Source organism: Canis aureus, chromosome 18, assembly GCF_053574225.1.
Source record: "Canis aureus isolate CA01 chromosome 18, VMU_Caureus_v.1.0, whole genome shotgun sequence".
Classification (NCBI taxonomy): Eukaryota; Metazoa; Chordata; class Mammalia; order Carnivora; family Canidae; genus Canis; species Canis aureus.
Genome location: NC_135628.1, coordinates 39,203,657 through 39,229,517, shown reverse-complemented (window position 1 = coordinate 39,229,517; position 25,861 = coordinate 39,203,657).

Sequence of the window (25,861 nt, the reverse complement as noted above, 5' to 3'; positions counted from 1 at the left end):
ATTATGTATTATAAATTAAACCACAGGCAATTTGACTTCATGTATAGAAGGCCTCCAAGGGGATGGGACTTGCATTAGGAACAAACAGAACAAGAAGTCCATGTTACAGTTGTATGAAAGGAGTAACGAAGAGGCTTCATAATGATTTACTCGTTCTCAAAGTGAAAACAAGTTCTGATACATTTTAAATTAGTTTTCATTGAGGCTTTCAGTGTTCCTATTCAGTGTTCCAATGTGTGTTTTGCTTATATCTAACACTATTTCCAGATGGTTTGGACGAAAGAAAACCCAAGTTTTTTTAAGGCAGTGTCATCATGTTTTATCCTCATATTTGGAAATAAACAAAATTTTATTGTGCCCTTCTTTTATGCATACATGTATGCCTTTCTTTGAGATAGTTAAAGAATATTTTTCTACATCCTCTTATGCCTTTTTGTGACTTGGATCTTTTTAAAAATTTATTTAATGTTTTTTGATCTCCTTCCAAAAGCTTTATGACAGCTGAGTTTAAGTGGTTGCTTCAGGCTACAGAAGTCAAAGATGAAATTGAATTATGCTTCCAGGCTTGGCATATAAAATCAAGAAAAATTTCATTCATTATGATTAATTAATCCAGAGGCACAGTGGTAGTATTATGATTATATTGTATCTGGAACTTGGCATATTTTCAGCTGACATTTACATGGTAAGGGAGAAAAGGGAACAGTAACTCTGTGCCTGGCAAACTGCTCCTTAATAGGCTGGCGGAAAAAAAGAGAAAATAACAGAACAAACAAGAGATCAAGGAGAAGAAAAGATGTCCTATATTGTATGTAGGGTGGGGGGGAGGGGCGTGGATCCTTTGAGATTCCTCTCACTTGATTATCTCCTGGAAAATCCTATAATATGGGATATGAATAGTTTACAAGTCAGTTACCCTCAATACCATTTTTACTATATGACTTAATTTGTCATACATGGTGGTATAGTGAAAGTTACAATGATAGTGATATATATAAGTGAATAATAAAAACATTTTAAAAATTCCTGTTAGAGAAGAGGCATTGCTAGCAAGAGTAGCCTACTCAAATTCTTTCCTTTATTGAGATAAACTTCAAACTAGATTACCCAGGATTTGTGTTACTAGCTAGTAGACAGTTGATATATCTCCTGGACCAGCACCACCTGAGGAGGGAGACTTTTTAAGGATGAAGAAGATGGAGAAAAACAAGGAGAGAAAAAGAAAGGGAGGGAATTAGAAGTGAATCTCATTAGCCATTGCTATACTGACATCAGATAAAACAAAATAAAGTCTCAGTGGCATGCAACAATAAATATGTATTTGCTATATGTTTGTGGGTCAACTCTGCTGGTTTCTGTAGGGTTTGCTCATGCATATGCAAATCAAGGGAAGATCAGTTGTGATAGGCTAGATGTGACCGACTGGGCTTCTCAGCTTTAAGATGCAGGTCTGTAGGTCAGCCAGGGGGCTATTCTCCCCATCTTTCTCAGAACAGCTGGCTAGTTGAGGCATAGTCCCCTCAAGGCAAAAACAGGCATGAGGGAGAACAAGTTCCACTGCACCAACAACTCCAAGCCTAAATGCCCGTGACATCTGTAAACATCTCATTGGTTAAAGGAAGTCACATAAAAAAAAGGAAGTCACATAGCCTGGGCACTACTGGAATGGGGAAATAGGAGACCCCAGAGAGAGAGAGAGTAAAGAACTGGGGCAGTAATTCCATCATCATAGGGGATGAAAGCAGAATGGGGAATGAGTGTGAGCATCTGAAGTGAAGCAGAGGCCATTTTCCTGTTCTTTTATGGCAATCTTTGTTGACAAACATGGCTGTGAAAATCTGAGATTTCTCTGCAGCAGTGTCCCACTGTCCACTCTCTAGCTTCCTTGGTGATGAGAAGTTGGGGGTGGTGGCAGCAGCAGCAGCAGCAGCTACTTGCTCTGATCTCCCAATCCCTGTGCTGTAATTTCTTGGGTACCCAGAAATGCTGGCAGCAGTGGCAGCAGAATGGTAGCTTAGCTTTCTTAACTTAGGCATGGCTCCAGTGGTGCCTCAGTGGTAGTAGCTGTTTGGTAGGCTCTTTATTATCCTGCCATCACTTCTAGAGACCCAGAGTACAGTCTGATCCTTCCACACTTCCAATGATTTTATAAGAACTCATTTTTTTCTATTAAATTATTCCTGGTTATAAATACCGAAAGTGGTCTTTCTTTACTGCATTGAACCTTGACTAACATAGAATCCTAAATGACACAAATACATAAATGATCTAGAAAAGGATCACATGAGCCAATCAGGTAGGAAAAAAGCAAATAAAGCCAATGTAGTACAAAGATGGTCAAATTAACTTTGTCCTTGAATTTTCTCTATTTCATCATCAACAGATATGTACTTATGTCATCAAGAATATAGAAGCTATAAAATGCGTAAGATATAAGTAATGCTGAGTTATAAGAATTCAAATTTTACAAAATAAGTAAGGCATTTTCCTTATAATTTTGTCTGATATTAATGTAATTACAGCAGACAGTTTTTTTAATTGAAAAGTTGATTCTAAAACACATTTAGAAGAACAAAGAACTAAGAATAGCCAAGATACTCCTGAAGAACTAGTAGAACAAAGTGAAGGGATTTGCTTTGCCAGATACAAACTTATTCCAGAGCACTGATTAATAAGGTAAGGTGGTATTGTTACTTTGGGAAAACTGACAGAACAGAATAGGATGTCTAGGAAGAGACTCACCCAATATGGAAACTTCATTTATGACAGGGCTGACAATGGAAAGACCAATGAAAAGAGTGGACTAGTCACTCCAATATGCTGAGAAAACTAGCTATAGGAAGACAAAAAGCCCTACTTTACTCTCTTTTCCTCTCTCTCTCTCTCCACACACACACACACACACACACACACACACACACACACTTCAGAATGGTTTGATGATTTATCCATGAATGGCAAAACTTCAAAAATTCTAAACGTTGAGAAGAAAATAGAATAGCTTTAAGGCTTCTGGGTAGGGTTGACTCGAGAAGACAAGATACCAACATTGAAAACCAGGAAAGAGGGCAGCCCCGGTGGCCCAGCGGTTTAGCGCCACCTTCAGCCTGCGGTGTGATTCTGGAGACCTGGGATGGAGTCCCATGTCGGGCTCCCTGCATGGAGCCTGCTTCTCCCTCTGCCTGTGTCTCTGCCCCTCTTTCTGTCTGTCATGAATAAATAAATAAAATCTTAAAAAAAAAACAGGAAAGAAAAAAATTTGTCTTGTCTTTTACTGCAGGTAGTTCCTGAAAAACCCAACAGTCCAGTCAGATAAAAGTCGGATGCTTCAGATATTGGTCCTTCTTAGTACTCTACACTGGGCATCATAATCACATCCAAATGATGGGACATAATAAGAACACAGAGTTAAAGACAGAGAACGTGTTGTGTAGACCAGGTGTGTTGGGGGGAGGTGGCCAGCTAAGTGCCACATGAGGAAGACTTACTTCCACTCCAGAAAAGGGTAAGGTGGATGGGAAGGATAAAACTCAAACACAGACTCTCATATCATATCTCATCTCATTGTGATGTCTTGTTATTTTTATTTCCTATCATATGATCCATAACACAGATTTGTGGCTTTGTTTATTATAGGTTCTATACAATGAAAACCATTGTAGAACATATGGCATCTCTAGTTCCCCAAAATATGAAGTCTTCAAAACACTAAGATAGTTACAGATTTTTTTTAAATCACTGGGTATCTGCTGTATTTCAATATAATGTAAGATGTCTTAAGATGTAATAGACTTAGAAAAGGCTCTATTGACATTTTAGGGGTTAAGAGAACAAACTGGTAACAAATCCCTTTCTTGGAATGAAAGGACTGTTGTAGGTGAGATGGAAAGTGGAATCTCATGGCAAGACATGCAAGTAGAGAAATGAAAATGGGCAAGCTCTGCCATCAGGGAAATACAAATTAAAACCACAATGAGATACCACTTTACACCGGTGAGAATGGCTAAAATTAACAAGACAGGAAACACTAAATGTTGGGAAAGATGTAGAGAAAGTGGAACCCTCTTGCAGTATTGGTAGGAATGCAAGTATTGGTACAGTCACTCTGGAAAATGGTATGGAGGGTCCTCAGGAAGTTAAAAATAGAGCTACCCTATGATCCAGCAATGCACTACTGGGCATCTACCCCAAAGATACAGATGTAATGAAACAATGGGACATCTGCACTCCAATGTTCATAGCAACAAAGTCCACAATAGCCAAACTGTGAAAGGAGCCATGATGTCCTTCAAAAGATAAATGGATAAAGAAGATGTGGTATATATATACCATAGAATATTACTCAGCCATCAGAAAGGATAAATATCTAACATTTACTTTGACATGGATGGAATTGGAGGGTATCATGCTCAGTGAAATAAGTCAAAGAGAGAAAGACAATCATCATATGGTTTCACTCATATGTGGGATATAATAAATAGTGAAAAGGACTATATGGGAAAGGAAGGGAACTGAGTGGAGAAAAATTAGAGAGGAAGACAAGCCATGAGACACTCATAACTCTGGGAAACAAACGACGGGTTGTAAAAGGGGGAGGTGGGTGGGAGGATGGGATAACTGGGCGATGGGCACTAAGGAGGGTACTTGATGGGATGAGCACTAGGTATTATACTATATATTGGCAGATTGAATTTAAATAAAAAATAAAAATAAAATAAAATCGATGTAACTTATGATCCAGTAGTTCCACTACTAGGTATTTACAAACAAAGGGTTGCAGAAGGGAAGGAAGGGGTGCTGAGGTACCTGGGTGATGGGCATTAAGGAGGGCACATGGTGAGATGAGCACTGGGTGTTCTACTATATGTTGGCAAATTGAATTTAAATAAAAGAAAAAAAGAAAAGAAAATGGGCAAGGTCTCAGCTGGAATTCATGCACAAGGATAACAAAAACCACATCCTTGACATGGAAAATGATTTTTCACTTTTTATACTATTGCAAAAATTCTTCCAGAGGAAAAGGGACCATTTTAATAAAGTAGAAGTCTCCATAATAACAATTTAGAAACAGGTTGACTGATAATACAAACTCACGTTTAAAAAAAACAACTGCAAAAAAACAAAAACAAAACAAAAAAAAAGCAACTGCATCTCTTAAACTTCATAAACAAAACCTCCCATAGACTAATATTCTTGAACAAGGATGGGTATTTTGCTTTTTATTTTAACATTTTTTAAAAGTTGAGGAACAGGGGATGACTGGTGGCTCGGTGGTTTAGGGCCTGCCTTCAGCCCGGGGCATGATCCTGGAGACCCGGGATTGAGTCCCACATCGGGCTCCCTGCATGGAGCCTGCTTCTCCCTCTGCCTGTGTCTCTGTCTCTGTTTCTCTGTCTGTCTGTGTGTCTCTCATGAATAAAAAAATAAAATCTTTAAAAAAATAAAAATAAAAAAGTTGAGGAACAGCTTTTCTTCCCAAAGATGTTCTGACATTTAGATAAATTATAAATAGAGGGGATTTTGTCTTAAAAGGGGGCATCTAATAAGCTTAACCCAAACATGTAAAAGCATATAGATCTCAAACTAGTAGACCTAAGTTCAAATACTGTCTTGAGAACTTGGGCAAATTTCCCGACTTCATTACATTTTTATTTTCTTGTCTAGCATGTGAGAATATTGTACAGAATGATACTAAAAACAAAAGTGAAAATCAAGACAAACAGAAGGGCAGGCCTTAAGCACCTGGCAAGTTCCAGACTCTGAGTATAATAGGAAGTCAGAGAGGACAACGAAACAAGAGCATAACAGATCTTAACCCTTAAGAGAGGTTGAGTATCTAGGGAGCTAATAAGGCAGACAGTGTTCAAGACAGGAAAACATATGCTAAAGTTAGTGGAGACTGAATTCCCTGAACCAGCTGAAACTACAGGCTGCAGAAGGGACAGGGTGCGGGGGAGGAGTGAGAGGGTAGAGGGGGTCCTAAGAATGAGGCTGCTTTTGCTGATAGATACACATGCTGCCAAGTATGAAACCTATGCTCCTTAAAGCACTGTCTTTCTTGAGTATGACGTTAGAGTCTGGGGTTAGAAGAGCCTGATATAAGAGATGGGGCCAAGGGACTCTAAAGGAAGGTAACAGCAGAAGCTGAGGAACCAGGAACCTGAATAGCTCTGTGGCTTTCAAGATATTAAGTCTCTCACAGAAGAATGAAGATTTCATTAGCACTTTGTAGAGCCAGAAAACATAGTCCTAGACAGGCTGTATGGCTGTCAGCCCAGAAACTTCACTGTAAATCATTTGGAAAATCATGTTTGTCAACAGAAAATTAAAATGCCTTTAATGGTAGTTGCTTAAATGTCATCTGGTGTTTTCACCACAGCCTCTTTTCCTGGGGAGAAAATTTCAAATTTGTCATTATTATCCTCTCTTAGAAGTGGCTCAGGGCAGTTGTTGTATGAAACATAAACCAAAACACAACAATCAACTTCTGAATGGGATGCCAGTGTCGTATATGGAAGCACCATGTAAACCACAAAGGGAGGAGTATAGCAGCAGATTTGTCAGGCTGCCAATACAAGACAATGTCTACATTTCCATAACTAGATCTGCCTTTAGAATATTTTATGTTTTCCAAATCAGACCTGGGGTTTTCTGGAATGATGAACAGTAACATCCTAAGCAGCAAAGTCTTAATCAGTATTACTCTGAAATTTGTAACTGAAAATTAATCACATTGCCCTTTCGAGGTTAAGAACATGATTATGTGATAATGTTGCTCATTTCACACATGAAAATCCTAGGGCAGTTAGAGGTCCTATTAAACCATTTGTATTTTTAAGTCATTTATTCAGATTTGACTTTTCTGGACGTGGTTTATAAGCTGTTGCTTTCTATGTGTGTTAACCTCTACCTCTCTCTGCCCAGTTCTCAGTACACTAAAATGTCACAAAAAGAATGTTGAATTATGGCTCATCTTTAACCCATACTTTCTGAGAGCTGCTGAGTCAGGTGTCTAAACTTTCTGAGCTTTTCTCCAGTCTGTAGGGATAATCATACCCATTTCACAGTCTTATTATAGGGAAAACCTGAGGAAACCTCTGTACAATGCCTGGCATTCAGCAGATGTTAGTTTTCTTTCTTGGTCTACAACTGACCCCACTCTACCTACTTAACCACATTTCCTGCTCACTTCTAAACTTACAACTTTCATTCCAACAAGGCAAGTCGCCTTAATGTTCGTGCCATGCTAATTCTCATTCTCTTTGCCTAGTTTCTACTCTTTCACATCTATAAGGCAAACGTCTACACATAAATATCAAGAAAATAAATGGAAATGAGTCACGTTATTTTATTTTACTTCTACCTCTAATATTTTTAGCTACCTATTTGTGTAAAGTGATCATTCCTTAATTTGCAGATATCATGGGGAATACATAAAATAGACTTACTAAAGTTCATTTGTGTGACATTTATAATTGTCCAAATTTTATTGCTTGGCTACTATGCAGAGGATATAAAGTTGAGGGGGAAAAATCAGTTCTTCCCTTGTAGGCCCATTATTCCCTTGGGAAGAAATGAGTAATGCCGCATGTTGTATTTTTCACTTATTAAGGTAGTTATTATGAATTATGTTGTGTCTTTATATTTGGCAGAATTCAGGCCATAGCCTTTTGCTTGTATTTTCTGGATAGTGAAGTGAGATTATGTAGTCAATGCTTTAAATAATATAATATATGATGATTTTTAAATAAGATGCCATCAATAAATAAATAAATAAATAAATAAATATGCCATCTAGGCTATCTAAAACTTATATTGAGTAAAAAATAGACAATTTCTTCTAAATTTTCCAACAGATTATGACTTGGTAATTGATTTGTTAGAAGTTAAACAAAGGGCTTATTGGTAAAGTGATATAATCAGAACACATTCTCAAGAGTTATATTTATCAGTCAAATGAATATTTTTAAATACTAGAATACATGTCAATCCATGTATTCCTTTGCCCTCAGTGAAAAGTAAATCTGGTTAACTATGTTTAAATGCATTTTATCAGCTTTGTTCACATAATTTATATTTGAACTCAAAGGTGATACCTTGATTTATTAGTTCTAGGCTGGAGGCTTATCTCTCTTCTTCTAGAACATTCCCTTTGTGCACTGTTAATATCGCCATCCCATAGACTAAAACATTTTCTTACATTCACTAAGAAGACTTTATTTCTTAGAAAATAAAAAAAGAAAAAAAAGGAAAAGAAAATAAAAAAAGAAGCAATGACATACTTCCTAGCAATATTTAGTTTGGACTGATTTGGTAGGGAATTTTTATTGATTTCTTCTGGGTAGAAGAGGATATGGTCTCCTTGTGTTCAAAAAGTTACATGGGGTGATGGTCTTTAGACATTTGAGCTGCCCCTCTATCTGAGAACCTGCTGAGCATGATTACAGATCACCAGTTGGGCTTGGGTTTTCCCAAGCTGGCTGTAGAGACAACTTGTCTAGGCTCCCAGTGAACAGCCACAGCCCACAGAGAATGTGTGTTTACCCAGACCTTTTCCATGGTTTACTTCTGAAAATTAGTTCAACCGCATGGGAATCCAGTTAGACTCTTGGAATTATAATCTTTGACTGGCATGTAACCCAAACATTATTTATAGGATTTGGAAAGCAGATTGCAACTTTAAAAAATAAAGGAAGAATAGTAAGAGTTTAGTCTAAACCTCTTTCAGGTCTATTTTAAATCTACCTTTTAAAGCATGGGTACCCATCACCAAACCATCTAATTTTACTAGACATAATTTGGAAACAGAATTTTAGTGAAACACAGTGGCAGATAATTTTTCAGTCCTCATGCAACTCACTTGGAAGGTAAAGGTATGTGAAAATTTCCCCGTTAAACTAGACATATTGTACCCAGTTGTGTAGAGGTTAGACTTTGTAGAATAAGGTCGGTTTTATAGTATATACCAGTGATATTTCATACATGAACCAAGGTCAGTCCTATGGTTGATAAACTGAAATATAGAGTTGATAGATAAACTCTTTATCTTCAAGAATCTTCAAGCTATTATATCTGCATTCCTGAGTGCAATTAAGACTGATGCTTTATTTGAAAATGCATTGTTTTTCTTTTTAAGAATAAAACCATACTTACTAATAGAAAGAAAAAGCTTATCCATCGTAGAAAGCTAGCAAAAAAAACTTACTATGCAATGAAGAACTTGCCTTTTCTAGTTCTAACATTCAGTAGCTGAAAGCAGATCATTGCCATAAAGAAGTATTTACCAATTTTAAAAGGTCTTGGCCCATCATAGCTAGTGTTAGATTTGGAATATAGCTTTTGTTGCCAAGGTGACAAACACTTATAAATATAACACATCTTCTAATGTGCTTTTAACTTGGTATTTTTATGGCTTTTAAATCAGATACCATTAGCAAATATATTAGGTAATTTAGCTGAAAGACCATTTTTCCTCTAACACTTTTTGTTACATTTCCCCAGGTATTTCAGTAAATGTCTGTTGTGACATTCTACTCCTGCTAGGCTTCCAACGTAAGGGGATACATAAAGTACATCTGGTAAAGATTAACATATATTACCTTGCCTTTTTTTGTATTGATCACTGAAAAATGTATAAAAGGGAGTTAAATTTGTAGTCTCCTTGAAGAACAATCATTGTTCCTATTGTTATTTTGGGGTCTGCACCCCTCCCCCAAATAACAATCCAGCTTTACAACTCAATACACAGAGGAAAGGGTTTTGGGACAGCATAATAACCATATATTAGCACTCCCCAAAAACCTCCACACCTAAAATGCTTTCCCTTAGATATCAAAAAAAAAAAAAAAAAAAAAAAAAAAAGAGCTATAGGGAAAATAATTACAATAGACCATCTGGAGCCCTAGTATTTCCATGAGTCTTAGTTTATTGTTCCAAACAATAAATCCAACATCCCAGGCAGGGAAAGAATTAGCTCTAAATGTATTCACTGGATTTTTGAAAGAAGGCTCGTGAGTGGACATATTTGTCACAGCAAAGATAAAATCAGATCAGACATATTTAGTTTAAGCCCAAATTTCCATTTATTGTTACATTGTCAGAAATTCTTCTTATAAAGATTGTCCATTAATTAATTCATTCTTTTTTCTTTCATTCATTTCACCAGCAAACATTTAAGCAATATCAACCATGTTCCAAGCACTGGAGATGCAGAGATGAGTAAGTCCTGGCCTTCAAGAATATATTATCAGGAAAGAGGTAGGCAAATAAATGGAGTATTACAAAACATTGTTAAGTGCTAAGGTTGAGATGGAGCACAAAGAAGGGCCAGAAATGAGTCACCAAAAGACAAAAGACTTTTTGTAAGTTGTTTTAAGAAAATCAAGATGGAAAAGAAGAATATATATTTTCAACAGCAAACTCTTGACGGTTAATGTTTTGTATAGTAAGTCCAGAATTGTTATCTCATTACTGTGTGATCCTGAATGCCTCTCTGTGCCTTAGTTAATCCTGCCATGTAATATAGATAATTATTCTTGCCACCCGCATAGCTCATTGAAGACTGTTGATAGAAATAATGGGATATGGGTGGTGTGGCTATTTGAATCTTAGGAGAATAAAGATGATGTGTAAACACACAGCATCTTATTATTCCAAGCGGTAGCATTTTGGATAATTACTGTATAATGCTGCACCTTTGTGTGTGTGTGGTTTGTTTCTTTATAGAAAAGTAAGTGCTAATGTTGAGTTTCTCTAATGACTTTGGAAGCAATTCTAATCCAGCAGACAAAACATAATAATCTTTAGAGTAAGTTAAATCCCTTTGTATTTGAGTAGATTTTGTTATTTACCAAGGTCTTAGGCAATTTTACCACAGTTATGAAAAACAGTGCCCAACAAGCCCAGCTCTCTCCGTAACTGAAAGACACTACTGCAGAAAGGCCAGAAGCTTCTTTGCAACAGGCGCAGCTCTGAGCATGTATGTGCGCACGCATGCGTGCGTTTGTTGTGTGCACACCTGAGCCTTGGGCTTGCCAAAAAGAGCTGGGAATGAGCTGAGACTGGCTAGCATACCTGAGGCAGCTGTTATACCATGGTGCCTGGATTCTGCTCTCACACCCCAGACTGGCTCCCCTCATCCTTCTTTTTATCCCTCATTCTTCTCCTTTTTATTGTCTTTCTAACTCTGTCTCTCACTGTCTTTCTTCCTCCTCCCAGTGATTTGGTGGGTGATTCCATTGGCATGATACTGTGCCCTAGTCCTCCTGCCAGAAATTCCAGGACTTTCTCGACTGGTGGAAGAACCCATGCTTGTCAGGACATGAAGTCTCAGAGGAAAAAAAAATGACCCTTAGCACTTTTATCAGTTTCATCTTTCCTTTTGCCCATTCAGTCTCTCTCTCTCTCTCTCTCTCTCTCTCTTTCTCTCTCTCTCCCTACCTCTGTCTAGTTCTCACCTTGATTTTTTTGTGGAGATTAGCCATGAATTGCATGGCAGCTAGGGAAAGTGACAGTTCAAGGCAGACCTGCTCTTGGGCCCTGAAACTTGCTTCGGGCTATCTCAGCAAGGTATTGTCTATCAACTTGACCTGGGATTTGCCAAGGCAGTCCAGCCATTCATTAATAAAAGAGGCAGCCTGTATTAATTCCTCCTCTCCCCCAGAAGTAGTGCTACTCAGAAATCTTCCTCCTGGAGATGCCAATGAGCAGTGGAGCTATACTCTAAATAGCTAAGTAGCTGCAAAGATTAAAAAAAAAAACTGTACAAGAAACTTTACTTTTCAGTTTAATCTGGCTTCTTCATGGTTTGAGGTAGTTTTCCATAGTCTACCACCAGAATTGGACAGAACTAGTATAGCTGATCAGGATGAAGGAAAAATGCTGGTGCTAAACCAGCATGGGAAAGGCAAAGAACCCTAAACCCCTGGAGGCTCCAGGGCCCTTGACAAGGGTAAAAGGTATGTACCACCAATGGAAAGGCCAATGATATTAATCCTAAGAGATGGTCTCTGGTTACATTTCATGGACTTGGGACCCACTGACAGAAAAGAGCAATTACTTATAGTCATATTTTTTAAATTTGACAAAGATCCCCATCATGGTGGATTAGGTACATTTAATATCTCAATTAATGAGCCTTCTACAATAGTAACATGTCAACTTTGGTTCAAGAAATCCACTCCAGTTGATAGTCATCCAGGAAATGTCTTTCATGCCCACATATTAAATTTAATCTGCCACCCCTGTTTTGTAAGACTTTGTATTCATCTACTGAAGAAAAGATGCTTATTTTATCATTCCAACTTAACAGCTTGCTTAGCAAAGCTGGTAGGTAGGAGTTTAGAAGATATTCATTGAATGCCTATTTTGTATATTCACAAAAGAGGTAGATTTTAAGGGAGTTACCCAAAAGCAATATGTTTTTTGTCCCACAGTTATCCTATTGGTCTTCCTTTCATTCAGCAGATTTATCTGTCATGAAGAATTTAAGTTTCATATACTCCTCTGTCAGTTGTGAAAAGGCCTGTCAGCTAGGGCTTACACTACAGTTTGCCAAAAGGGCTATAGCACACAATGACAATACAATCTTATATTTGTGCTCCCAGTCCCCAGATAATCCCCCACTTTCCTTCTCTGCAGCCCAGTTATGATCAGGCTTAAGTTGCATATTCCATTTTTAGCCAGATTTTGCTGATAAATGCTATCAGCAAGGCTGAAATGAAATATACCAGGTTTAGCTCTTATTACCAGTGTAGAACATGCCTTGGGAGTTGTGTGTGTGAAACTTAGACAGTAGTTGTATAAAACTATTTAATTCACATAAACCCAATAAAGGAATGTTAATGGTATTGGCTTTTATCTGTTGAATGTCCCAAGGTCCTTTATTATGCACCTGAAAATATAGACCTTTGATTAACATTCTAGGAGATGTGCCAGAGATACCAGGCCATTTCTTGGATTGCTTCCAGTAGGGGATGTAATTTTGAGAGAAAACTGTGCAAAGCCTTGACATTATTTGTTGAAACCCTCCAACATAAGACAGTTTGTTTTTGCCCTGTTCATTCTGAAATCACATATACCCCTAGTCTAAAGAAGATTTACATTTCCCACAACATACAGAAGCTACTACATTTTTATTAAATTGAAACCATATACATAGTTGGAGGCCTTCAAACCATTTTTTAATAACCTACGGGGTCTGCAGCAAAAGGCAAAACAATGATACATTAGAAAAATGCATCATTGACTCAGCCAGGGAGAGGAAAGGGTTAATCATTATTCCTAGAACTCTGAAGTGGAACAAAAGCTTGCAGCCTGACACCAAAATAACATTACAATGAGAAGTGAAATTGCTTCTAAGGCTAAATTGCTTCATTTGAAAATTGTAGTGATACTGAGAACAATTATGTCACTTAAACTTTCACAATTTTGTTTTTATAAATCAGTTATAAAACTATCATGTGGTTTAAATGCAATTATTTAATAAGGGCATTTGTAATTGTCCAACATAATCAATTATGCTTCAATCAGGTTCTTCTCTGTGACTGTATTTTTGTTAGTGTCTGAGTCATTCTTACACATACTTTTGGAAAAAGCCAAATAAAATCATTGTTTCCAGAAAAGTTTTTTCATCCCTCTGATTGTGGAGCATTTCCCCCACTGAAAACTGAGTCTCAGAAATCTTTTTTTTTCCCCTTGTGCTAGAAACCAAACATCTACTCAAAGCTTGAGAAGAAAAAAACAGTGCTAAATAATAGGGGGAGTGAAAGTTGATTCTTCAAGAATCATGATAGTGTTGTCAAGTATGTTTTCTGAACTAAAACAGTGGCCAAAGCAGGGGGAAACATGGAGTGGTGCTTGCAAGTTACCCAGCAGGAACCATTACAATGTTGGTACCACAAGCTGTATATCATGACTTTGATTTTCTAAGAAGGAGGAGAGATTAATCATGGACTGAGTCTAGGCGTGCTCAGGCCTCCCAGAGGCTATAGGATTTTAGTTGCTGTGTTGTGCAATTTGTGAGCTATTTGGTCCACTTTGGATTGCCTAAAGAACTATGTTTTCCTTCAAAATTTCAACTCAAGTCTGTGTTAATGCCTTCTCCCTGTGTTTTGCCTGGCTCATCCTGATCTCTGTACCCACTGGCTTGGTCAACAGAATTTTCATGGAGTCGGGCCCTCAGCCCCTTTCCTCCCCGTTCTTTTTCTCTTCTCTAGATAGTCTCCCTTACCTTGACTTCTCTTTTACATTTTCTATTTCTCTAAAGATTTATACCACTTCATAGAAGATATCAAGTCTTTTCACTCACTCTACCATGCATCCTGCTTTAAAAGCAGATGCTTCCACATAAGAGCATTTCCTCGTTTCAGGTCACTATTCAAGAGAATGACTGAATCGTGCCAGCTGAACAAGATGTTCGGCTTCAGCCTCGTAGATTCAGCAGAAACTGGAGCAGGGATCCCAACAAAGGTGTTTCCATGTAGAAGCCCATGAATTTGTTTTGAAAGTCAAATATGATAGTATCACTTTCCAGCTTAAACCCAGCCCATAGTGTTCCCTCACCTTAGAGTAAAAGCCAGAAAGTTCTGTGTTCTCTAACCTATATTTTTCTCCAGTTCTTCCCAAACCTCTTTTCCCTTCACTCTTTGTTCCAGTCAAATATGCCTGCTCTCTAAAACAGCCACTTTCTCTTCCAGCCCAAGAACTATACCCCCACTGTTCCTTCTGCTTATGATGTTTTCCCACACCTACCTCAACCCAAGCCCCATATTCCTTACTAGACTAGTTCTTACTCATTCCTTTTTTCTCCTTTCAGACCAAACACACTATTTCAGGAAGACCAACATGATGTGCTGAACTAAGAACACCATCTCCCTGTCTTATAGGATGATGGGCTTTACCTTCCAATTACTTATTACACTTGTAAAGACACATTTATTTGCACTATTATTTGAAGATTATCCCATTCCAATGGCCCTTCCTTAAGAACAGAGACTTTGTTTTTGGTTTTTCTAGTATCTATGTGCTCAGTTTATTTCTCTTGAATGAATGAACTCCTTAGAGTTCATAGAAATTTTGTATCAAAAATTAAGGAAAGCAAATGTCCTAAACCTGGGTCAAGTAGCAAGGTTTTGAGAGCATCCTCACATATGTTTATGGAGAAATGTACAATGACAAATTGAAAACACCCTAAACGTCAATGGAAGAACAGATAAGTAAACTATGTTATGTCCATAAAACGTAATAATATGCAGTGGTTAAAATTAATGAATTAGTGCCAGATTTGTCCACAGGCTGAGTCCTCAAAATACATGAAGAAAATGGGCATGATAAAAAATGTTGATTTATTTGCCTAGACTCCATGGAAGAATAGTCAGAAACAGTAACTGATAACACAAGTAAATACTACAAGGATGAAATTAAGACAGTGTAGGACGATGAGACTTTCAAAATTCTTTCCTTCCTTTCCGTGTCATTCTCCAGCTGGCTTATAGGCAGGGGAATATCATCAATCCATGCTCTTTTCTTGGCCACATCACAACTGTTTACTTTCTGGGGTTGTTCTTAACTGCATTTGGGAATAACCATATCTCCAAAGGGTATGATCAGAGAATCATAATAACTTATAAATGGAAAAAGTAAAAGGAAATAAACTAAAGAATAATAACAATATAGAGTAAAAAAAATCAATTTTATACAAAAAATCTTAAACTTCAATTCTTTTGAAATACTCTATGGGACTAAGATATAAAGATCTAAGAGGACTAGTAGAAAGTTGAAAATTAAGTGAATTAGGTAAGAATTCTTCAAAACTCAGCCTATAACTCTAGGCTAGGAAACATTAGACACTGAAATAGCTAACTCACTATGGCCTTGTTACTAGTGTAAGATGTGTCTCTCTCTCTCTCTCTCTCTCTCTCTCTGTGTGTGTGTGTGTGTGTGTGTGAACTTAGAAAGTTTTAGAAGCCACTTTTTCCCTTACTGTGCTACAATACCTTCAAATCCACTCTCCTTCTGGACTTCAAGCCAATGTATTGAAGAATACTCTTAAGCCCACAGAATTTTAGAATGACAGAAAGGTCTTATTTCTTAGATTAGATGAGAAAACAAATGCTCAGAAAGTTAACAGAACTTTCAAAGGCCATTCTGCAGTCATACAGCAGACAGGGGACGAGAACTCCTCATTCTTAGCCAGTTATTCTTTCCAGCATATTACATTTCAGTATTGCATCTGGGACCATCATATTAAACATGTATCAGTTATTAATGCTGTGGTTTGTATTTGTTTGGCATGGCAATCACCCAACTGGTACCTGAGGGACAGAGACCAAGGTGAAATCAGATGAAGAATGCTATGTACATACGATGAAATATTATTCAACCTTTAAAAGGGGTGAAATTCTAACATCTGAGGCAAAATGGGTGATATTTTGAGACATTATACTAAGTGGAATAAGCCAGATACAGAAAGACAATATTGTATGATTTCATATATACGGGTATCTAGAGTGGTCAAATTCATAGAGATGGAAAGTAGAATGGTGACTGCCAGGGCATGGTGGAAGAGAGAAATAGGTAGTTATCCCTTAATTACTATAGAGTTTCAATTGGGAAGATGAAAAAAATGTGGAGATGAATGGTGATCATGGTTGCATAACAGTGCCACTGAATTGTACACTTGAAAATAGTTAAAATGGTAGATAGACTTTCTGTGTCTTAAATTCCACTGAATTGTAGACTTGAAAATAGTTAAAATGGTAGATAGACTTATGTATATTTTACTACAATTTTTAGAAATGAAAAAATCAGATGAGAAATTATGAATTATGGATTCTGGCTTAAAAAAGCAAGAGTGAAGGGAATTCTAGACATCCACACAGTACTATAAACATAGTAGGTGCTTGAGGAGGATAGAGAGTGGCAAGGGGTAGGAGGGGTAGAAAAAGATCTATAGTATAGACCAGTGCTGTCCAATAGAGCTTTCTGTCATGATGGAAAGATTCTATATCCGTGCTGTCCAGTTTGGTAGCCAGTAGCCAGTAGCCATATTTGAGCACTTGAAATGTGGCTAGGGCAACTGAGGGACTGAATTTTTAATTTAATTTGACTTGTAATTGATTTACACTTAAATAGTACAGATCTAGACCTTCTACTATTGGTGACTTCATTTAAAAATACTTGTATTTTTGCTTCTTCTAGTTAACTTTTTATAAATTCAAGTACCATTTATTTGTTCATTTATTCACTGTTGGCAAATGCAGTGCGTCTCCTGTGTGCTAGGTTCTTGCTAGGCAGTAGGGATTAAAGGGATCAAGAGGAATTCTCTACACTGCTGGAAGGAACATAAATAAGTGTAACCACTGTGACCATCAATGTGGTTATATCTCCTAAGGTGAAAGATATTCATATCCTGTGACCCAGTGCTTCCACACCCTAAAGAAACTCTCATATGTGCTTGGGGGCATGGACACTAAAAATCATAAAGGCCTAAAGATCAATGAAAGAACAAATAAACTCTGTTCATAAAACAATAGTACACAATAGTTAAAATAAACGAAAGAGTACCATGTTGACCTATGTAGCTAAACCTGTAAAACATAATAGTGAGCAAAAAGAAAGATTCATTTGCAGAAGGCTATATATAGGATGATATCATTTTTAAAAACCCACAAAGTTATTGTTTGTGAAAACATACATATGTAGTAAACATAAAAACGTGTGGGCATGAGAGACAGCATATTTAGGGTGGTTCATACTTCAACAAGAGAGACACTGGGATGGAAGAAGGAGCAGAGATGTCTTCAATCTATCTGTAATATTCTATGTATTAAAAAAAGATCTGAACCAGATACGACAAAACCAGAAGGTGAGTCCATTGGTATTCACTATATTATTAACCATACTTCTGTGATACTTAAAATATTTCATAATAAAAATAATGCTGAGAAATGGCTCTGCTGTAAGAAGCTCTCAGATTAAAGGGGAATTACAAGTACAAACAAAATAATTTTCATGGAGTATTAATAACAGGGGTCTGTATGAAGTGGGAAGGAGAACATAGAGGAAGGTAGAACTAACTGTCTCAAGGAGTAAAAGAAGACTTCATTAGAGGATTGCATTTGAGTTCATCCTCTGAAGGTATGTAGATGTTTACTCAGGAGAAAAATAAAAGAGGCATTTAGTTGAGGAGAGAAGACTAAGGTCAAGGTACAAAAGAGTTTGGTACCTTCAGTGAATAGCAAGAGAATTTGGCTTCATTGGAGCTTATACCTGTCAAAGTAGAGATGGGGTGCTAAGACTGGTAAAACTGATTGGGATTGATTGAGGTCTGGCTTTGCAATCTAAGCCAGGGCAGCACTGTGTGTAGAGTGGGTGGAGTTGAGGAGTGGTGGAATGGAATAGGGAGAGATTTGACACATTAGGAAGCTCTTGTCACTGTCCAAGTGACAGATGGTAACAGCCTGAACTGTGGTAATAGTAGTAAAGACATGGAAAAGGATGGTTGGTGTGGGGTAGATAGCCATCATGGGTAGAATTTATAGGACTTGCTGACTGGTTGAATGAATGAAGGAATGGAGCTAGGGCAAAGAACCAAAAATGAGTTTCCATCTTGGACAACCTTGGCTAGTAGTGGCATTGACCTCGAAAGTAATATAGGAGAAGGAAAAGAAGCATGGTTTTCCTAGCCTTGGGATTGAAAGATAGAGGAAAGAAAGAAAGAAGGAAGAAAAAAAGAAAGAAAGAAAGAAAGAAAGAAAGAGAAAGAAAGAAGAAAGAAGAAAGAAAGAAAGAAAAGAAAGAAGAAAAAAGAAAAGATAGAGAGGCAAGAAGATAATGAGTTCATTTTTGAAAGTGCTGAATTTGAAAAATCTCAAGGCAGAATTCTAGAAGGGAAATATGGGAATGGGTGACATAGAGATAATAACTGAGATAAATGACAAAGGCGAGGGACATCCTGTAAAACAAGAAAACAGGATTGCACATAAAGCTAGGAAGCCGGATCATCATGCCTTGGCACATAAGCTATTGCTTTGAGAGAATGGTCGTGTATTAGCAGGAGAATCTAAAGACCTGTAATTCAACAGCAATAAAGAAGGCAAACAATAGGATCATGCTCCAGGGTCTGGCACCTTGCCTTAGCACACTAGTATAGTAATAAAGGCACCAGCTTTGTAATTAAATAGATCTGTATTCAATGCATTCAGTGCATTTGGACTTTCATTCCTCACTTATTAGGTGAAAATTTGGACAAGTCCCCAAATTTCTCTGAGCTTCATTTCCTCATCTGGAAATGAGAATGATAATACCTGCCCCAGAGGATTATGGTGAAGATAAAGTATAATAATGTTGGTAAAGGTAAATATATAGACAAATAGAGAATACTATATTAACTGCAATGGTGGATAAATCACTTTTAATTCTGGTATAAAAGTTAAAAGACAAAAGTATTGAAAATAACTATAACTAAAAATATGTCAAATGATGCACTATATAAATAGGTGTAAATTGTGGCAACAATAACAAAAAAGTGTGTATTGAGGGAGAAGTTAAGTGGAGTTTTTGTAGGCAATTGATTTAAGTTGTTATCAGTTTAGACTATTATAACTAAAAATATTTTATGTAAACCCCAAATTGACCCCCCCACACACACACAAACCTATAGAATTTACACAAAAGGAAAAGAGAAGGGAAACAAAGCGTATCAATACAAAAAAGTCAATAAAACACAAAGGAACACAGCAAGAGTGGAAAAGACAGACAAAAGAACTGCAACATTAGAAAATAACAAAATGGCAATAGTAAATCCTACCCTATCAGTAATTACTTTAAATGTAAATGAATTAAACTCTCCAATCCAAACTTAGACATAGAGTGGCCAAATGGATAAAAACAACAACCACCACCACCCAATTATATACTCTACAAGAAACTCACTTTAGGTTTAAGGACACACATATGCTGAAAGAGAAGGGATGGAAAAAGATATTACATGCAAATGGAAGCAGAAAAATAAGTTGGGGTAGCAGTACTTATATAAGGTAAAATATAAAACAAAGACTATAACAAAACAAAGACTATAACAAGAGACAAAGGGCAGCCCCGGGGGGTTTAGCGGTTTAGCGCCGCCTTCGGCCCAGGGCCTGATGCTAGAGACCCAGGATTGAGTCCCACATCAGGCTCCCTGCATGGAGCCTGCTTCTCCCTCTGCCTGTGTCTCTGCCTGTATCTCTGCCTCTGTGTGTGTGTCTCTCTCATGAATAAATAAATAAAGTCTTAAAAAAAAAAACAAGAGACAAAGAACAGCATTGCATAATGGTAAAAGGATCAAATCAATAAGAGTTGGTTATTCTAAAAGATAAAATTGACAAATCCTTAGCTAGACTAAGAAAAAAAGAAAACTCAAAAAATAAATCTGAAATGGAAAAGTTTTAGAATCGATGCCACAGAGATAAAAAGGATCATAAAAGAGTTCTAGGAATAATTATATATCAACGAATTGAGTAACTAGAAGAAATAGATGAATTTCTAGAAACATACAACCTATCAAGACTAAACTATGAAGCTATAGAAGTGTGAACAGACCTATACTAGTATGGAGATTGAATTGATAATCAGAAACTTGCCAACAAAGGAAAGCCCATTGGCTTCTCTGGTGAATTATACTAAACATTTCAAGAAGAACTAATGCCAATCAATCTCAAATTCTTCCAAAAAATTTAAGACAGGGGGAATAATTATAAATTCATTTTATGAGACCAGCATTATCCTGATACCAAAGGCAAAGACTCCACGAGTAAGGAAACAACAAATTGAACGCCAATAAAAAATAAATTTATTATAAAAAAAGAAAACAACAGGCCAATATCCTTGATGTATATAGATACAAAAATCCTCAATAAAATACTAGCAAATGGAACCCAACAGCATATTAAAAGTTTATACACCATGACCAAGTGGGATTTATTCCTGGGACACAGGGATAGTTTAACATGAAAATCAATTAATGTGATGAACTACATTAACAGAATAAAGGATAAAAATCACATGATAATCTCAACCAATGAACAAAAAGAATTTGAGAAAATTAAACATTCTTTCATAATTAAAAACTCAACAAACTAGGAATAGCAGAAAAGTATCTTAATATATTAATGACCATATATATAAAGCTCACAGCTAGTATTTATACTCAATGGTAAAAAACTGAAAGCTTTTCCTCTAAGATCAGGAACAAGGCAAGTATGCCCATGCTCACCATTCTTATTAGATATAGTTAGGAAGTCCTAGCCAGAGCAATTTAGGAAAAAAAAAATGAAATGAAATGCATCCAAAATGGAAAGGAAGAAGTAAAATTGTGCCTTTTTGCAGATGACATGATGTTTTATTTAGAAAATCCTAAATACTGCATAAAAATACTTTTAGAAATAATAAATGAATTCAGTAAAATTGCAGGATACGAGATCAACATACAAAATTAGTGGCATTTCTATACACTAACAGTGAATTATCTGAAAAGGAAATTAGGGGGCACCTGGGTGGCTCAGTTGATTAAGTGTCTGCTTTCGGATCAGGTCATGATCCCAGAATCCTGGGGTTGAGTCCTGCATCAGGCTCCCTGCTCAGCAGGGAGTCTGCTTCCCCTTTTGCTTCTGTCTCTTCCATCTGCTCTTGCTCTCACTCTCTCTCTTGCTCTCTCTCAAATAAGTAAAAAATGAAAAGGAAATTTTTAAAAATGAAAAGAAAATCATAAAAATAATGCCATTAATAATGATACAAAAAAACAATATATTTAGGAATAAACTAAGGAGAGGAAAAAACTTATCCTGAAAACTCTAAAACATTGATGAAAGAAATTAAAGATACAAACAAATGGAAAGACAGCTTTTGTTCATTAATTAGAAGACTTAATGTTGTTAAAATGTCCCTACTACTCAAGAGATTTACAGATTCCATAAATATGTATTAAAATCCTAATGGCATCCTTTTTACAGATAGAAAAAATAATTCTAAAATTCATATAAACCATAAAAGATTCCAAATAGTCAAAGCAATCTTGAGAAGGAAGAACAAAACTGGAGGCATCACACTTCCTGATTTCAAAATATATTACAGAGTTACCAGAATCAAAACAGTGTGGTACTGGCATACAGATGTATGAGGAAGACAGGAATACACAATGAGGAAATGGTAGTCTTTTCATGTTGACTTAAATTTTACTTGAAATTTTAAGAGACTGGATCTCAGGTTAACTGTTCTTACCACAACAAAATTAAAAAAATTTAAAGTATATGTTGATAAAGCATTTAGTAAACATTAAGTACTTACTAAATATTAGTTCCTTGTCCTTCCCTTTGTTTTTATCCTTCCTAATGCCAAGACTTGCCTGAGAACATTTTAAGTAAATTACTCTTTCCTCAAGTAAAGCAACATACTCCTAATCACAGAAGCTCTAGATTCCTTGAAAGCAGGGATCATATCTTATACTTTGATCAATCAAGTATATATTGGACATGTACTATTCGCCTAGCAAGCTATAGATTACCAACAGCATGTAGCACAATCTAGTACATAATAGGTGCCCAATAAATAAATGAATGCCTCCTGAATTGATTTTTTCTGCGGCACAACTGATAAAAATAATCATAAAATGTTGTATAATTTAGGCTGACATATATTCACTTGTAACAACATTGCTAAGCCTAACAACATCCGCAGGCAATAAGCATATCATCTTATAAGGAAAGGGAAATACTTACAATAGTTATTTGTTCAAGTTCACAGGAAAAAAAAAGTCATTTCAGAGCCAAAAATAGACAGCAGTTAATCTAACTGTCAGTAAATATGGGGAAAGCTCCCAGTGGTATTCCAGTTATGGGCCCAGTGAGGCGTGAACAGACTGTCCCTTAGGATTTCTAATGTAAAAGAACAAACATAAAAATAGAAGACTGCCTTTCATGTAGTTAATCCCAAGTTATCTGATCATATTCTGAGCAGCAACCAGAGCAGAGGATCTGGGGTCAAGGAGGAAGTGGATTTGGCTTAGAGGGAACGTGTTCAGGTTTAAGGCAATGGACTATATGAATTATGGAGAAGGCCCACATATTTGGGGTCCTTTCTCATGACTGTGTTGAAAAATAAGCTGAGAGCAGAGAGTCACCACAGAAAGGAAATATTGTTTAATTTTTACCTTTGTGACTTTCTACTTAGATTTATTGTGGGAAAAGCATGATTTAGGCCAGAGTCTAAAGTAGGCTAAGACTTCCCATTTCAGGTATGAATAAGTTTTGACAGTAAGAACTCAGAAGTGAGGTTAGTGGGTTGCTGAAAAGCACCAATGTCATACTGGCTAATTGGGACATGAGGGAAGGGTGGGGGAAGATAGCAGAGTAAAAAAAGGAGAGGTGGCCAAATAGGGCAGAGTTTGAGACAGAGATATCTGTGGAGTGCTCAAATTAAAGCAAGAACAAAGTTGAATGGATAGACTAGGAGGGGTAGAGTCCCATCTCTCTCTGGGCTACCATATCCTTATTTGTAAAATGCATATATTGTAAATGCATATATACAGAGGATATTCTACTTCAGAAAATCTGCTGCTCTAAGATATGGAAATGCCTGGTTGTGGTGGAGGGATGGCAGGAAAGGCAGTTATATAGTTAGTTAGCAGAAGTCAAATCCTGAAAAATCAAGGAGGTAGAGGCAACAAAAAGGATTTCTTCTAGGAAGCAGCATGCACAAGTAATCCTTTTGTTGTGGGTTGAATTATGTCCCCTGAAATGATATGTCTAAGTCCTAACCCCTGGTACCTATAAATGTGACCTTTTTTGGAAGTAGGATCTTTGCAAATGTAGTTAAGATGAGTTCATAATGGATTAGAGGAGAGGGCCTTGTGAATTTGGAGGTAGAGATTGGAATTATGTGGCTCTAAGCCAAGGAACAAAGGAACACCAAGGAATGCCTACAGTCATCAGATAGGGAAAGGTGAAGAAAGATTCTTCTATAGAACCTTCAGAGGAAGCATGGAACTTCCAATGCCTTAATTTTGGACTTCTAGACTCCCTAACTGTGAGAAAATCAATTTCTGTGTGCTCTTCTGTGTACCAAGAGCACATAAATACCTGTACTTCAAAATCTTTCTTATCTTACTAGAGGTAGGTATGATATTTGGCCAAGTAGAAGAGTAGGCATTAAAATAAGTAATAGACCTTTTGAGTTTAGGGAAACCACTGAATCAGTGGCTGTACTTTAGAGTCAATGAGATTTTATTAAACACCAATATCTAGGTCCTACCTACAGAGATAAGACTGAGAGAGAGAGAAAGAGAGAGCACAAGGAAGGGGTGGCAGAGGGAGAGAGAAAGAGAATCTCAGGCAGGTTCCATACCCAGCATGGAGCCTGATGCGGGGCTCAATCACAAGACCCTGAGATCAAAACCTGAGCTAAAATCAAGAGTCAGACGCTCAACTGACTGAGCCACTCAGGCAGCCCAAGGTATTGGTATTTTAAAAAATATCTCCAGTGTTATCAAGTTGAAAAGGTGTATTATGTGATGACCTGGGTGATAAGAAAGGGGTCTGTGATGGATCCACCCAACTTCTTACCAGGTCGTGGAGAAGAAAAATTTATTAAGTTATTAGGCAGATGATTAGACCTGGTTCCTGACTGTCAGAGTTCTGTCAGAATCACTCTTGTGTTTTAGACCTAACATCCAGCATTTTCACCAAAGTCTTCCCCACTCTTCATCCCCAACACCCAGTCATCAAATCTTAATTCTGTCTTCAAGTATTTCTCAAATGCATCCCCTCCTCTCCATTCTTTTGGCCATCTCTCACCACTTCCTGCCTGGGTTTCTACATAGCAGCCTAATTCAACCTCCTGCCTTGCCCATAACCTCCCTCATTTTCAATTCATTCTCCAATTGCCATCAAAAGGATCCTTTGAAAGTACAAAAGTGTGACTCTTCTGTTTAAACCCCTTTAATGACCGCCTTTTGCCTATGGAATCACTTCTGGGTTAGTTACATGGCAAACAGGACTCTCCACAATCCAGCTCTTGCCTCCTTCTCCATTTTTCTCTGTTGCCACTTGACCCTTACACTTTATTCTTGTCCATACATCACTATGCTATTTCAGGCCTCAATCTTTTCATATATTGTTGTTGCCTTTACCCAGCAAGTCCCTCCCTACCCCTACTCTTTGGCTACTTGGAATATTTATATTCCTTCTCCAGGAAATCTTCTTGACATCTACTCCCACTTATTTCTGTTGTATCATCTCTATGCTTTATATATATTCTTATTATTGCCCTATCACACTGCTTAATATAATTTTTAAAATATCAGTGTCACTTTCTAGATGATGAAATAAGAGAGGGAAATTTTTGGGTACCTAGGTAGGCTCAGTGTCTGTCTTTGGCTCAGGTCGTGATCCTGGGATCAAGTCCTGCATCAGGCTCCCCACAGGGAGCCCACTTCTCCCTCTGCCTATGTCTGCCTCTCTCATGTGTCTCTCATGAATAAATTAATAAAATCTTTAGAGAGAGAGAGAGAGAGAAGGAGGGAAGTTCTGAGTCTTACCTCTGAAATTTTAGTCCCTAGAACAATGGCAGACATATGGTGACCCTCAATAAATGTTAGGTGAATGAGTAAAAGAACAAAGACATGAATAGATACATTTGCCTGCTGGAATGATAACTATAAATCAGCCCATGAACTTAGTCTCTATGGCTGATAATACAATAAGAGATGGAGTGAGAGGTGTGGGAGTGGGAAAGCGTTAGAGAATATTTTTGCTTGGAAGGAAGAATGATATTGGTTTAGACAAACTGGGCTAAGGAGGAAAGTAAAAATAGTTATTCTATTGTC